Source organism: Chinchilla lanigera, unplaced genomic scaffold, assembly GCF_000276665.1.
Source record: "Chinchilla lanigera isolate Chin_1 unplaced genomic scaffold, ChiLan1.0 scaffold00082, whole genome shotgun sequence".
NCBI classification, from domain to species: Eukaryota; Metazoa; Chordata; class Mammalia; order Rodentia; family Chinchillidae; genus Chinchilla; species Chinchilla lanigera.
This window is the reverse complement of record NW_004955483.1, coordinates 613,544-623,559: the sequence shown is the minus strand read 5'-3', so window position 1 is coordinate 623,559 and position 10,016 is coordinate 613,544.

The window sequence follows — 10,016 nt, the reverse complement described above, 5'->3', positions numbered from 1 at the left end:
TTTTTCTCACCTAATGTACATTGGTTTTCTTTTAGTATGAGTTCCTTAATATATTTCAAGATACAAGGAAGAACTGACTGGTTTCCTACATTTGATCATGTTCATATGGTTTTACTCCTATGTGAAGTCTTTTATGTAGTAGAATGCAGGGATAAGTAAAACTTTTCCAAATTGCTCATATGTGTTCAGATTCTGGTTCACTATTCTTCAATGTATATAATTATATGTCTTCATACTGGAATACTTTTTTTACATTGCTACAGAAAAAGGACTTCTGTCCATGGTAAGTCCTTTTTTCAGTGTACAACATTTTATATATTCACAGCTAATTACCTTTCTTACTTTTTTAATGTCCATGATGCTTACTGGAATAACTGATGTCTTCTATACATTTCTTAGGGTGAGTGCCACATATTGTTCAGTATGAGTATTTTGATGTAATTAACTACAACATTGTGTAAAGAAGGCACTGCAACATTGCTTTTGTTAATAGAATTTATCCCCAGTGTGTTTATTTATTTCCAAATTGCTACATGTTGAAAGATTTCCTACATCAGTTACATGCATAGTTTCTCAGCAATGTGACTTCTTTCATGATTTTAAAAACTACTCTGTGTGGGGAAAACTATCCCAAATATACTGCATAAGGTTTCTTGGTGTATGTTCATGTCTATTATAGCTAGCTTTTGTGATATTTTCTCACATTGCTTGCATACATTGGGTTTCTCCTCAGTATGATATTTTCATGTATTTTAAAATGACTTTGTCTGCTGAAATCTTTCCCACATTGATCACAAATATAGCACTTCTCTCCAGTGTGAATTCTTTCATGATTATGACAGTCACCTTGGTATTTGAAAGCTTTCCCACCTAGCTTACACACATAGGTTTTCTCCCCAGTGTGAGTCTTTTCATGTTTTGCATCGCTTGTATATGCCAAAAGCTTGCCAACATTGACTTTATACATAAAGTTTCTCACCAGTGTGCTTTCATGTATTTTAAGATTTCTGTGCATACTAAATGTTTTCCCACAGTGCTTACATACATAGGTTTTTCTCCCCAGTCTGAGTTCTTTCATGTGTTTTGCACTCACTCTATGCAAAGTTTTCCCACATTGTTTACTTGCATAAGGTTTCTCCCCAGTGTGAATTCTTCCATGCTTTTGACAATCACTATGTGTCCTAAAAGCTTTTCCACATTGCTTACATACATAAGGTTTCTCCCTTGTGTGAATTCTTTCATGTCTTCAACAAGTACAATGTTATAAAAGCTTTCCCACATTACTTACATATATAAGGTTTCTCCCCAGTGTGAATTTTTTCATATCTTCAACAAAGACCATATAAGATAAAAGCTATTCCACATTGATTACATACATAAGGTTTCTCCCCAGTGTGAGTTCTTTCATGCATTTTAAAACTACCATGTCTCATAAAACCTTTCCCATATTGCTCACATACATAGAGTTTCTCCCCAGTGTGAGTTCTTTCATGTAATTTACAATAACTTTGTGTACTAAATGATTTCCCACATTGCTTGCATACATAGGGTTTCTCCCCAGTGTGAGTTCTTTCATGTCTTCTGCAGTGACTGTGTGTGCCAAAAGCTTTGCCACATTGCTTATATACAATGTTTTTCTCCCTAGTGTGAGTCTTCTCATGCATTTTATAATCAGTAAGTCTGCTGAAAGCTTTCCCACATTGCTTGCATACATCGGGTTTCTCCCTAGTTTCTCCTCTTTGACGTTTACAAGATGAAGAGTTCTTACTTAAGGGTTTTCCATTTTAACCTTCCAGCATGTGGTATATGCATATGTATAAAATAGAATATTATTTGGCCATAAAAGTGAAAAAATGATGTTATTTGTGAGTAAAATAGGTGGATCTTGTGCCCAGAATAAAATGAATGAGGCACAGAAATTTCTGTATCACATGGTATATTTTATGTGAAAAACTCAACATTTAATCTAAGGAGTAAAATAAAAAATAGAGAAGAGAGTGGCAGATATTAGGGAGTAGGTGAAAGGTTTCAGTGGGAGGTTTGCTAGAATCATGGAGGAAGTACATAAAAATCAACATAGAGTTTCTATATGTATTGATCCCTCAGAAAGAAGGTATGTATTATATATTGCAATAAGTCAATTGTAAATACCCAAATAAATACTACTGCTTTGGTAAAAGTGTTTTCCAGACATTGTGCAAAGTGTACAGTAAAACCATGATCAGATATTGTCAGGGCTCAGCACATCAGATCGCCTAGTCAATCATTAATGTAATACATTGTCAGGGCCCAGCACACCAAATCTCCTGGTCAATCATTAAAATAAAGACACTTTCAAGTCTGATTGGCAGTTTTATTTTTCTTCTTCTATTGCAGAAGTGGAGAGGTAGAGAAATGGCACCAGTATGAATTATACTATCATCATGAAGAAATTGATTCTTGGTCTCCCGATGGCAATGTGTACATGAAAGCAGTTGATACAAAAGCAGGTGAAAGCCTTGCCTGTAGAAAGTCCCTGGTTAGTTACTCATCAGCAAATGTGCCTATCATAGCTAACACTGAACTGAAAGCATGTGAGTCTCAGGGCTTTCAGGAAAAGGTGCCTAACTGTGGCAAATATGGGGAAGCCTTCTCTGAATCCCAGGCCTTTCAGAAGTGAGCTAAGACAACTCCTGATGAGAAAGCTTATGAATATAAACAATGTGAAAAATCCTACTTTGACTGCACTGAAGGAATTAACATAGAAGAGAAGCCCTTTGAATATAAGCAAGATGTGAAAGCCTTTAGTAAACTGAACTGTGCTGAAATCAGAGAAGGACATCACAGTGGCATGGATACATATGTATGTACATAATGTGGAAAAGATTTTAATTCTCACCATGATGTTCAGACACATGAAAAAGCTCACACTGGAGAAAAACACTATGTGTCCAAGGATACTGGAATTACGGATTGAAAACTCTACAAAATTTGAGTTTAAAAACCTTTCCTTCTTTATCTTTGGGTGTCATGTGTTTTGTCTCAACATCAGGAAAAGAAACCAAGAAGTAGAATCTTGGTACCAGAGAAGGGCGTCATTGCTGTGACTATACTTGGTCATGTGACTTAGGAGCCTTTGGGAATGGCTTGTGGGAAGAGTTTGCAATGGTTTGGAGATATCACCTAAAAAAAGTAGAGATGGAACACTTTAGGCAGTTCTGTATGGGAGAGTCTGGTCAGATCTCAGAAGACCAGAAGGCTGATAGAAATCCTGCTGGGAAAGGCTAGGTTCAGGAAGTTTCTGTTGGGAAGAAGACCTGTACTGATGGTTGGACTCCCAAAATGTGTTTTATGACTTGGTAGAAAGGTTGCCCGCATTTTTCTCATGTCCAGAAACTTTGCCTGAGACAAAGATTAAGTGGGGTGGGGTTGAATAATTGATCTGGCAGAAGAAATTTCATGGCACTCTAACTTTGAAGTGGTGGCACGGCTACTGTTCAGGGTTTTTAGCCAGATTCATGTTGAGAATCAGAAGAAAGACTCCAGAAGAATGATTTAAACTGTTGTGAGTTTGGCCAAATAGTAACCTCTTATAAAGCTGTGTGTGGACTGCCAAGGTAGGGCAGTGGAGATCTTGATTGCTGAAAAGGAACAGGAGAATGAAAAAGATGGCATGAGGGCATCACAAGAACCAGCACGACTCCACCCTTTGCAGCCTCAGAATTACAAACATGAAAGACTGCTTTGAGAAGAAAACAGAAGAACTCTATGTTCCAGAATGGCAGTGTCCCAGAGAATTTATTCCTCAAAATTAGATTCAGAGGGCTCAGTGATCCAGGCACTCAAACCCCACAGCCAAGAGAGGGAAGCCTGGCTACTGCTCCTGCTGGCAACAGACCTTGGCATCGTCCACATGGTGCTGGTTTTAGATACATACAAAATGGAAGATCTGTGGGTTTAGGAAGGCTTCCATCCAGATTACAGAAGGCCTGGGAGGCCAGACAGTGTGACTCCTAGAGGGCAGTATATGAAGCTGTGAGAGTGAAGCTGAAGGTGCAGTGGAGACCCCAGAAGTTTGGAGAAGCCAGGAACATGGATCATCTGAAGAAAACTGCAAGGAGGGAGCAGAGTGGGCCCAAAAGAGAAGGCACAGAAACTACAACAACTGGAAGTGCCACAGAGGCAAAGCCACCCAAGCTGTCTGGAGTTTACTTTTTTTACAGATTGCCTCAAATGTTGCACATGGAACCACAGGGCTTAACATTTGCTTTGCTGGATTTTGGACTAGCTTTGTCTCCTTCCTTTCTATCCTCCTGTTTGTAAATTTTGGAGTGGAAATGACTATCTTGTGCCATTGAATAGAAGTATTTAACTTTCTTTTCATTTGTATAGGTGCTCACAGCTAATAGTTTGCCTTCAATCTTGGAAATTGGACTCCTCAGCAAAGTTGAAAATGTTTGGACTTTGGCAACTCTTGGAGATGAACTAAGTGCCATGGCATAAAGGGATGAGTCTTTGGGGTCCAGGGGCAGAATGTTATGGTTTGTGTCTAGATATCTTATCAAAGCTTCATGTGATCATAGAAGTTTATTGGAGGTGGCTGAATCTAGAGTGCATGAATGATTTATAGTGCAATGCTGGGATTAGGGTGCTAAGAATAAGGGTAGGTGATTACTGGATCAGTGCACTGATTGAATTGATAAGCCAGCCAAAAATGCAGGGAGCTCCTTATGCCAAGTAAACCAGCTGTTCCAGCTTGTAAGCTGGTTGCTGGGCATAGAGTTTGAAATTGACATCAACCTCCCCAGTGTATAAATAAACACTCTACAGTTTTGGGCAGTTCTTCCTTTCTCATATGGAAAGAGGTCACTCCCCCTGACCTCAGCTTTTGTCTTGTCTATCTTCTAAATCCTCTCCTGTTTTTCTTCTGGGAACACTGAGAGCCTTATTCTGGGAATATCAACACTTTTTGATTGCATAAATGAGACAATGATTATTTCTTACCTACAACAGACATATTCCTGAAGGTTTCCCACATCACATCTCTGTAGAGCTTCTTTTGGGATGGATCCAGCAAAGCCCACTCCTCCCTGGTGAAGGTCACAGCCACATCCTCAAAGGTCACTGCCTCCTAAATCATCTGATGTAGATTTCCAAAAAGAAGAGTTAGCTTCACAACAACATGAAGCATCTCAAATTTGCTTATAAAAAGCTAAAATAAGGCTAGATTCTCCAAATGTTTATTTCATGTCTTGGTTATCAATAACTTCTTCTACAGCTACATGGGTGTCTCAGACAGAAATTTTCATACTAGGTTAGAATTCAGTGGTAAAGCACTAGCAGAATGAAAACATTGTTTCTTCACCTGGTTAAGCCCATTTCATTTCTACATTACTCTAAAGTATGGTTCACACAGGGAGCCTACAAGATCAACAACCAAATGAAAAAACAATAGTAGATAAACACAAAGAATTATTCTGACAGATTATAGAAATATCTTTTTTCACAACTTATTATGTAAGGAATTGATCCCTAATTTCCTTGATTGCATTTAGGCAATATTTGGAAACTTGAACCTGGTTTCATAGACAAATATTAAATTAAACCCTAAGGAACATTAATGTATAATTCAAACTATGAATAAAACATTACAGTTTTCATGAGAGAATATCTAAGAGCAATGAAATTGGATTAACAAAGAAGCATTATCTTACAGCTCTAAGACCTGAAATGGTCACCTGTGACACACAAATAATTTCTAACATAGTTTATGGGAGAAAAACTGGGACGTGGATATGATCAAAATATATATTATATGTAATGAACAACAATATTTTACAAAATTAAGAGTCACCAATATAAAAGAAAGTAACTGAAGAATAGTTGTTGTCATATCCAAATCACACCTTTGATTTGTCAAAAAATTATAACTGGTATTATAAATGTTTGATAACATTCAATAAATAGTAAATAAGAGTGACACAGGCTAGCCATTAGGAGGAGTGAAGGTAATAAAATCACTGAAAGAAAAGGGAAATATTCGCAATGCTTACTAAATAGATATTTGATGTAGCTAGGCTTTGCAAGGGAATAGATTTATTACAGGACACATAATTTATAGGATTATTTTTTAATATGCGCACAAAAAGTCAATTGCAGAGGAATGCAAGAGATCTGTCCATGCACTAGAGACCCAAAGAATCCACCTAAGGACGTGGATCCCATGGCAATGTCCTGTATCAGTCCAGCTGGAGTCCCAGAGCCCACAACAATATCTCATGCAAGTTTGTATCAAGGATTTGCATTGGGAAGCCTCAAAGTTCAGTGGTGGAAGCTAAAAAGTCTGCACCAGCAGGGTGAAGGACCTGTGTCACCAGGCTGAGGGATCTGCATGGACCCACCATGATACTCAACCTAAGGAACAGAGTTCTGCCAAAGAACAGCAGCCATCCTCAACAACAGGGAGAACCCAAGTTCCTCTAATGATGAGAACAGCCAAATGCATATCAGGAAAACCAGGGTGGCAAGTTTATCCAACAATGCATACCATCTTCCCTTCCAGGTCTCTTTTTATGTAGTTGGCAACAATCCTCAGGTGGGTTTTCCATACCCAGAACCACACTGACTCAGTTCAGCTGGATGTATCAAGTGGACCACCACAACGTCCTACTTACAGTGCACAAAATTATGCTATCTTTGAGAAGAATGGTTTGTATGTTCACACTTGTGAAAATATGGCATGGAAAACCAAGAGGGCACACAAAGCAATGTTACTCACATAACTGAGAACTCAAGAATATTTAGGGTAGAACTCTCAATCATGTACCAAATAACTTCATAAATTGAAGAAAGTAGCCTGGCCTCACAGGTAATAGAAAACGCACATTGAGAATTCACTCCCACAAGAAGAGGTTGAACTAAATGTAGTATTAGCTACATCCAAAGATGTGTATTCCTATACTTTTGATCATAGCGTCTTTAATTGGGACACAAATGCAGTGAATGTTGAGGGTTAAATATTCTCACTATAAATCAAAGAGAAAATACACAGAATTGCACTTTTCAGTTCAGCCAAAGGAGTCATTGAACCTGAGTAAGATAAGCAAGGGACCTTGGGGAACAATACTTCCAGTGCTCTGGGTATGCATGGTGAGAGTTTAGAGCCAAATCTTCAGGGCAGCAGTAAGCAGAATTAAGAGCAAGATATTGTCAGAGATATTTGCTTCAATGAATGTGTTCCTTCTGCCCTAATAAGATTGTTCAAACAAGATCAACTAGTGTCCTATAACAAACTGCATCATTCAGACTTGTCCCCTAAAAAAAACACAAAAATTCCTATGCAATATGTGGCAATATCTTTTTCTTCTACACCTTGGTCTTATGTCCTTATATTACAAATAAATGTCAGTTTCTCAGTTTTTGCTGTTTTGATGACATTCTCTTATGCCCAAAAAGCATTCCACTGAGTCCTCAGTGATGGAGTTAAAACTTTTCTCTGAGTAATCTTTTTCATTATCTCTTTAGTCATGGTTATACACTGTAACATAAAGAATATTTCTTTCTGAATAACAAAAAGCAACCTAACTGAAAATGAGTAATTATTGAATACTAAAATGGAGAACAACAAGGTAAACCACCAGAAGTGTAAATTACTCTAAAGAAGCTGAAAATAAACTAGGTCAGGATATGTTAAGTTTCCTGGTTACCAAGATTAAAAGAGGCTTCAAAGGGAGAAACTCCTGCAGGTAGATTTTAGAAATATTAAAAAGTTTTAGCTTCACCTTCAACAATACTGGACAAAATTTCACAGTGATAATCAGAGATAAACTGTGTCACGTTTCTGAAACTGGGGTGAAGAAAAGAAAATAACTTTGAAAAATTTTAGTTTTAAAGTAAGTTATATAGGGAAAAACTGTATTGCCCAAAGTCTAAACAACTGGGATATTTCTACACCATGTTCTTGAAAGCAAGTGAATTACCTGAGTTCAAGCACTCCAATCTATCTCCCTCAGTTCTGAAAAGGAAGATGTGATTTTGACTATTACTCATTAGACTCATCAATGATTTACTTATGAGCATAAACAACAAAAACTGTAAAAGAATACAGAGAAAAGAGAAAGTATTGCTAAAACTTGAAAAAAATGGGAAGATGGCAATGTAGTGAACAGCAGAGAAACAAACTCTCTGAGATTTGGTGTCTAGACAATGGAATATACCAACATGAGGAGGACAAAAAAGAGGAAAGTTAACTAGCAAGGATCTGCAGCAAGAATTTAAGCCAATGGGATGAGCAAAGAGAAAGATCTCAAGGCAGTAGGGGAAGGTGACAAATGGTGCTTTCTCCCTGAGTACAGACTCACTGCACGAAAGTGGCAGGTCCAGACTGTAGGCTCATGCCAACTACTGGAGACCCAGAGACCTCCACAGAGAAATCCACCAACAGAACAGACCAGTGGATACAGCAAACTGCAGTAGGTTGTGCCTTAATTGGGTTCATATGTTCCCAAAGAGAGGGGCCAAAAGAGTTGTCTTCTTCACCACTTTTCCAAAGTTTGTGTAATCTTCCTTTGTCCTACGGCCTGGCTTCGAATTTCTTTCTCTTCTATTTTTCTTTTTTACCCCCCAAATTCCTTTTAAATTTTTTCCTCTGAGAGTATTATTCCCATATTGAGGACATATTTACTGATAACCATTCCCTACTTTGATTTAGATTTTGTTATATAACCACGAACAGAGTTCACATGGTTAAAGATGGCAAATTGATAATTTCCACATTTTGACACTCTCTAGGCTGTGTTTGATATTTTTGTTATTGCTGATTGTACTACTTTAGCCAAGGTGAAAAAATTCTTCTAATCAATTCCTTGTATGCTAAGTCTGAGGTTACCTAAAGGTCATAAACAATACAACAGGCCAGTGCCAAAGAACTAGAGCCTAGGCTAATAGGCAGCAACTTCTTATCCCTAATGAATTGAAGTGTTAAGTTTTCCAACAGACTCAAAACCCAAACGAGGCTCAGGTGCCCGGGAGGCGGGCTGCCTGCACCCAAGAAGCTGTGTGGCAGAGAGCTCAGGCCCTTGGGCCAGACCACGGCCACGCAGGCACCTGGGGGGCAGGCAGCCAGCATCCAGGAGGTTGCGCAGTGGTATACGCTGGTGCACGCCGGCCCCCACAACAACCACCTCTGCACAGTCAAGAACTATCATAGCACAAAGAAGCAATGACACAACTGGCCTGCCAGGTGCCGGCCACAGAGGCCTGCCCGGTGACATCCGTGAATCATCCTGACATGGAGAAATCCCTGGGAATACATGCCACACAATGGGTCGCTCTTGCCCCTGCCATTGAGAACCAGAAAGGTCCAGAGTCACAGAGGAGCAGCTGACGAACAAGAACTCAGAGAACATGAGAATACAGACTACACCCAAAGACTCAGAGGTCTAGTTGACTGGGGCCACGAGAGCCATTCAGAAGCTGGAAACCAGGAGGACCTTGTGAAATACCTGGGGAGAGCCCCTGGAAGCCATTCTTCCCCTAACAGTACAGGCTGCAGTGGAGGAGCGCATGGAGCTCTGGAGAGGTCTGTACCAAGATTCCTGCTGCCTGTGCTGATGGTTGGGGAGAGGACACTACGTGTTGCGGGGTCCCAATGTGATGGGAGGCTGGAAAGAAAAAGCTACAAAAAATGGCTTTCGCCCCAGATGGCTCACTTGAGATGTTAGTAAGAATTGCCTCCTCAGTATTCTATCACAGTGACGAGGAGAAGGCCAAGGAGAGAAAACAAAGCGATCGAGAAAAAGCAGCTGCTTCTGCTGCAGCACCATGAGAAACAGACCCTAAGTCTGATTCTCAGGGCCCCAAGAACTTGATGACTACATTCATCTGCTACCACTGTTAAAAGCCAGGCCACCTCAAGAGGAACTGCACTAAGAGGCCCCTGGGCCATGCCCTGAATGCAAAGATGACCACTGCAGGTTAGTCTGCACTCTGAAGAGGAGGCCCCAGAGCTCAGACCCACCCTACCAGTTAGTCTAACA